We start from the raw sequence: 7,068 nt of genomic DNA on the forward strand, positions 1-7,068 counted from the left end.
ATGATCAGTGTCAAGTCAGCCCCCACTGAACGTGGACGTGTGCATCACGTCTCAGCTAAAGACGCTCATGATGATCCAGATGTCGTTCTTGGCACACTCCTTGTCAATTGTCACCCAGCATCAGTTCTATTCGATACTGGAGCATCTCACTCCTTCATTTCTGAAGGCTATGCTAACCTGCACAATCTGTCATTTTGTGATATGCCAACTCCGCTAGTCATCCAAACTCCTGGATCCAAATGGCAAACCTCTAGTGTAAGCCATGGTAACGAAATCCTTGTTGACAGACTTGTATTCCTTGCATCACTTGTAGCCCTCAAGTCTTCAGATATTAACATCATCTTGGGTATGGACTGGATGACAGCTCATCATGCCAAGATTGATTGTTACACAAGATCTGTTCAACTTACACACCCATCTGGCAAGATAGTCACCGTCTCCACTAGAGTTGCAAAGCGCCAGCTCTATTCTCTTAATGCCAGCCCTCTTCCAGACCTTGAAGATATCCCGGTAGTCCGTGACTTTCCGGATGTCTTTCCAGAGGAACTGCCAGGTGTTCCACCTGACAGAGATGTAGAGTTCGTCATAGATCTTATCCCAGGAACAGCTCCAATCTCCCGGAGACCTTACAAGATGGCACCCCTAGAACTAGCCGAGCTTAAGAAACAACTCGATGAGTCCTTGCAAAAGGGTTTCATCCGTCCTAGTTCTTCTCCTTGGGCTTGCCCCATCCTCTTTGTCAAGAAGAAAGACGGTACTGACCGGATGGTTGTAGATTATCGTCCCGTTAATTTGGTCACGATAAAGAACAAGTATCCGCTCCCCAGGATCAACGACCTGTATGATCAGCTCGCTGGATCCTCAGTCTTCTCCAAGATGGATTTAAGGTTAGGATACCACCAAATCAAAATCAGAAATGGGGACATTCCCAAGACAGCTTTTGTCACTCGTTATGGCCAGTACGAGTACACCGTCATGTCCTTCGGCCTAACCAACGCCCCAGCCACATTCTCCCGCTTGATGAACTCGATCTTCATGGAGTACTTAGATAAGTTCGTAGTGGTTTACCTCGATGACATTCTTATTTACTCGAAGAACGAGGAAGAGCATGCCGAACATCTTAGACTTGTTTTAGAAAAACTCCGAGAGCACCGCCTTTATGCCAAGTTCTCCAAGTGTGAATTTTGGTTGCCAGAAGTGACCTACCTAGGCCACGTAATCTCTGGTAAGGGCATTGCTGTCAATCCCGAGAGAGTTCAAGCCGTTCTCGATTGGACTCCACCTGAAACAGTCAAACAAGTTAGGAGCTTCCTTGGTCTGGCCAGCTATTGTCGCCGCTTTGTTGAAAACTTCTCCAAAGTAGCCAAACCCCTCACGGAACTTCTCAAGAAAGATAAAAAGTTTGAGTGGTCCCCACAGTGTGAGTACAGTTTTCAGGAACTGAAAAGACGCCTGACTTCTGCTCCCATACTTGTGCCACCGGATTTCACTAAAGACTTTATTATCTACTGCGACGCCTCACGACAGGGACTAGGTTGCATTCTTATGCAGGATCGTCATGTGATTGCCTATGCATCCCGACAGTTGCATCCACATGAGGAGAATTATCCTACACATGATCTAGAGCTTGCAGCCGTAGTCTATGCACTCAAGACCTGGCGACATTACCTCCTTGGTAAACGTTGCGAGATCTACACCGATCACCAGAGTCTCAAGTATATCTTCACCCAACCAGATCTGAACCTTAGGCAAAGACGTTGGTTGGAGTTGATCACAGATTATGATCTAGGGATTACCTACACCCCAGGCAAGGCCAATGTCATGGCTGATGCTCTAAGCCGTAAATCTTATTGCAACAATCTCATGTTGCAGCAAGGCCAACCACTTCTCCATGAGGAATTCTGTAAGCTTAACCTTCACATTGCTCCTCGTGGATTCCTTTCTACCTTGGTGGCGAAACCTACCCTTGAGGATCAGATCATCTCTGACCAGAAGTTTGATAGGGGGGTTATTCGCATTAAGAGAAACATTAAGAAGGGAGTTGGTGGATGTTTCTCTATGGATGATCGTGGTGTTGTTTTCTTTGAGAATCGCTTGGTGGTTCCCAAGAATCAACATCTGCGACGATTGATTCTTAAGGAGGCGCATGAATCTCCTCTCACCATTCATCCCGGTAGTACTAAGATGTATCAGGACCTACGCCAGAGGTTCTGGTGGACTAGGATGAAGAGAGAAATCGCTGAGTTCATTGCTAAATGTGACGTTTGTCGTCGCATTAAGGCAGAGCATCAAAGACCTGCTGGCACCCTTCAGCCTTTAGCTATTCCTGAATGGAAATGGGATAAAGTTGGTATGGACTTCATCACCGGCTTTCCCAGGACCAAGAGAGGGAATAATGCTATCTTCGTAGTCATTGATCGTCTCTCCAAAGTGGCTCACTTCCTTCCTGTTCGAGAGAGTATCACTGCTAGTCAGCTTGCTGACTTATATATTTCTCGAATAGTGTCACTTCATGGTGTTCCACTAGAGATCAATTCAGACCGTGGCAGTCTTTTCACTTCTCATTTCTGGGAGAGTTTCCAAACTGCCATGGGAACCCATCTTTCCTTCAGTACCGCTTTCCACCCTCAGTCGAGTGGTCAGGTGGAACGGGTCAATCAAATTCTCGAAGACATGCTCAGAGCTTGCGTTATCTCATTCAGTATGGATTGGGAGAAATGTCTTCCTTTCGCCGAGTTTGCTTATAACAATAGCTACCAATCCAGCCTCAAGAAAGCTCCTTTTGAGGTTCTCTATGGACGAAGATGTCGAACACCTTTGAACTGGTCAGAAACCGGTGAAAGACAATTCTTTGGACCGGATATGATCCAGGAGGCAGAAGAGCAAGTTCGCATCATTCGTGAGAATTTGAAAACAGCCCAGTCTCGTCAGAAAAGTCAGTACGATCGTCATCATAAGGATGTGACTTATGAAATTGGCGACCAAGCTTACCTTCGGGTTACTCCTTTGAAGGGTACCCATCGTTTCGGTATCAAGGGCAAGTTGGCTCCTCGTTACATTGGTCCTTTTCGTATTCTCGCTAAACGAGGAGAGGTTGCCTACCAATTGGAACTACCTCCACATCTTTCTCGAGTTCATGATGTCTTCCACGTCTCTCAACTCAGACGTTGCTTCTCGGATCCTATCCGCGGAGTGGACCACGAAACGCTTGATCTCCAAGATAACCTCACATACCGAGAGTACCCGGTTCGCATTCTTGATCAAGCGGAGCGTGTTACCCGACGTCAGAACACCAAGTTTCTCAAAGTTCAGTGGTCTCATCATTCCGAGAGAGAAGCTACTTGGGAGCGAGAAGATCGTCTTCGATTGGAGTACCCCGCTTTCTTTCCGTCGACCCCTGAATCTCGGGACGAGATTCTTTCAAGTGGGAGCGAGTTGTCACATCCCTAGTCTGGTATGACCTAGACTAGCTAGTCATTTGTGCATCATATTTAAATTTCATTTAAATTTGAAATGAGGATTGGTGGAACCCTCAGAATCATTTTTGGAAATGACCCAAATAAAAATTTCTCCAAAATGGTCCAAGAAAATGCTCATGTTGCCCTCTGAAAATATTGGACAGAGATAAAAATCAAAACAATATTTTTAGGAGCTCATGGATATTTATTTTGGCCATTTGGAATTAATACAATAATTATTTGCTTGGATATATAAATGTTATATATATTTTATATGTCCAAAATTGTGCCATTTGTTGAGGAGCTCTAGAATAATACCATTAGCCCCTACAAAAATTGGCATAATAAAATAAAATGGTTTAGTATTTTTATTAAATCAAACAAATGTCAGAAAATTAGAAAAGAAAACAGAAAAGGGGAGAGAGACTTACCTGGGCCATTTACCCGATCGGCCCAGTAGCTCGGCCCAGCTGACTGGCCGACGCCAGTCGTCCCCCTCCTCGCGCCAGAGGGACAGGGCGCATGGTCGCCGCACACCGCGTGCATGCGCGCCACAGCAGCTGCCTGCGTGCCCTCCCCCTCGACGCCCTGGCCTCGCCAGAAGCGCCCAGCACCGCCCCGGATCTCTCCCTCGCTCTCTCGTTTCTCTCCCTCCCCTGCATCTCTCCCTCTCCCCGCGCCCGAAGCGCTGCCGTCGCCGCCGCACGCCGTGGCCATAGCCACCGCCTCCCCCTCGCCTCCCCGTCATGCCCAGGAGCTCCGCCTCGTCGCCAGCTACCTCCTCGCCGAGCCACGCAAGCTGGGGTGCCCCGAGGAGCCGCCATCGCCGTCATCTTCGTCGTCGGCCGCCCGAGATCGTCGGCGCCCGTCCGTCGTCTCCGACTCTTCCCCGAGCAAGCCGACCAGCCCATCGACCTCCCCGTGAGCCTCTGCTTCGAACCCCTCTCCCCCTCCTCGCGATTACGCCGTCTAGGCCTCAATTCCGCCATGGCCGAAGCTCGCCTCCGCTCGAGCTTGTCGCCGGCGTTGCTCCGGCGACCCTTTGGCCACGCCAGTGCACCTAGCACTCTCGCCGCACCTCGTAGTGCCCCGCTAGCGCTTTAGTTCGCACATTTGCATGCTGCAGCCGCGCCCCCGAACACAGCCGAACTCCGGCCGCCGCCGTGAGCTCTGCTCCGGCGAGCTCCGCCGCCCCCGCAGCCTCCCGCGTGTTCCACTAGATGCCCGTGAGCGCGGGCTTCGCTCTCGTGGTCTCCGCCGCCCGAATGGTCGCCGGAGCGACGTTCCCGAGCCCCTCCGCCGCGCTCGGCCTCGCCGGCGGCTAAACGCCGACGGGATTGACCGGTCAACCCGCGCTAACCCCCCAGTTGACCTGGGGTTTGACTACCCAGAGTCAATGACATGTGGGCCCGGCCCTAACTAATTTTAGTTTAGGATTAGTTTAAATTTAATCAACTCTGTTAATTAACCCTGACACTGACCAGTGGGCCCGACCCCCCCTAACCTTTTAATTAAACTAAATTAACCCCTGTTAACCCCCCTGTCACTGACGTGTGGGTCCCACACGTCAGATTTGACCTGGACAGCCGTGTTGACCCGCTGATGTAGTGATGACATCATGCTGACGCAATTATTTATTTTCTGGAATTAAAATAATTCAGAAAATCCAGAAAATGATTTAAACTTCAAAAATTCATAGAAATTCAACCGTGGCTCAGATTGAAATAATTTATATATGAAAAATTATCAGAAAAATGCAACCTTTCCATCTGTACTAGTTTCATGCATGAAAAACCAACTTATACATGCTGAATATGGGAAAACACATTAGGGCATATATAAGAGACTTAATTTAGAAATGCATTTGAACCTTTGGTTCAAATGGACTTCAAACCAAATGTTTACTAGATGCATTAGCTCAAACAGCATCACATCTACATGCCATGTTCATGCATCATATTGTTGCATATGATTGTGTATTGATTGCCGGCACCGTTCCTTCTCGATAGGTCCTACTCCGGAGACGTTCCAGAGTACCTCTCTGTGAAGCAGTGCCTCCCTTGTTGATTTACCAGGCAAGCAAACCCCCTTGTTCATTTCGATAAAACCCTACTCTCTCGCTCCTGCTCTCAGTTATTGCATTAGGACAACAACGGTTCATCTGCTACATTGTGTTGCGGTAGTTGAACCCATTCCTCTGCATGACCTGTCATTGCCACAGTAAATAGTTGAAACCCACTAGCATGTGTAGGAGTTGATTGAAGCCACTGATGTGTTCCTACCATGCTATGCCTGCTATTGCTTAGAGTTGTGTCAGGTCTGATTCATCGGGAATGAATTGGAGTGTCACGATATGTTCTGATGCTGAGAGTTAAGTGTGTGAACACGATTTGGTAAAGGTAGCGGTGGGAGGCCATGTAGGAGTACATGGTGGGTTGTCTCATTGGAACCGTCCTTAAGCACTGAGTTCTATGTATGTTGTCCAATGACTCGATACTACCACACATTGGAATGCTTAAGTGCCCCTCTCGACTTATTAACCAACTTGGTCTCTGTCCAGGAGTCGCAACTAGTTTCTGGTGTTTGTAGGTAGTGCTATTTTTCTACCAAGTGGCACCCGGCAGGGTGGGCTTGGGACAGACTAGGCACACGTGGCACGGTGTACCGAGTGGCACCCGGTTGGTGGGCTCGGGAACCCTGCTCACATCGTTTGGGGCCGTGAGCGACACCCCGGCCGGATCTCCTTGCGGATGGAACCCGAATAGGCGATAAACCTGGGCTAGAGTCTTGTGTGGTTAGTCAGGTCGTGGCCGACACCCTCGCCAGGCTTCCGCTTGAAGGTTGCCGAGATACATGACGTGTACATGGCGGTAAGTGGCGAGAGCGTGTGTGAAGAAGTACACCCCTGCAGGGTTAACATGATCTATTCGAATAGCCGGGTCCGCGGTTATGGACTTCTTGGATGCTTACATGGTACATAGACAACTTGAAGTGGATACTCTAAAATGCTCAAGACAAGTGTGAGTGCTATGGATGGCCTTCTCGTAGGGAGACGGGGATGAATCCATAGTAGGGTATTGTATGGTGATTAGTGGACTCGTGTACGCTGTTTCACCTCAAGAGTTTCTGGTAGTCGTAGAACAGGATAGCCACAGAGTCAAAGCTGGCTTGCTGCAACTAAACCCCACATTACCTCTTGATACAAATGCATGTACGATAGGATCTGATGTAAGTCTTGCTGAGTACCTTTGTACTCATGTTGCTTTATTTATGTTTTTGCAGCTGAGACTTCGGTCTTACTAGTGTTCTCGTGGACTTCGACTAGTAGCTAGTACCTCAGCTACGATCTTGATCGGATGTTGTAGATAGTCAGGCTCTTCAGCCCTTTTCATTTGTAGATGTCTGTACCCAGACATGTAATGCTTCCGCTTGTTGCTTGTATGCTCTGTATGATGGGTTTTGTGACCCCTGTTTGCAATAAATACTATGATGGCTCTTCTGAGCCTTATTCTATATGATTGTTGAGTTATGCTGTGATGCCATGTTGTACAGCACATACTTGCATGTTATGCGTACGTGTAATGTGTATTGTTATGTGTGGGATCTGACT

This window comes from Triticum dicoccoides, chromosome 4B (assembly GCF_002162155.2).
Source record: "Triticum dicoccoides isolate Atlit2015 ecotype Zavitan chromosome 4B, WEW_v2.0, whole genome shotgun sequence".
Classification (NCBI taxonomy): domain Eukaryota; kingdom Viridiplantae; phylum Streptophyta; class Magnoliopsida; order Poales; family Poaceae; genus Triticum; species Triticum dicoccoides.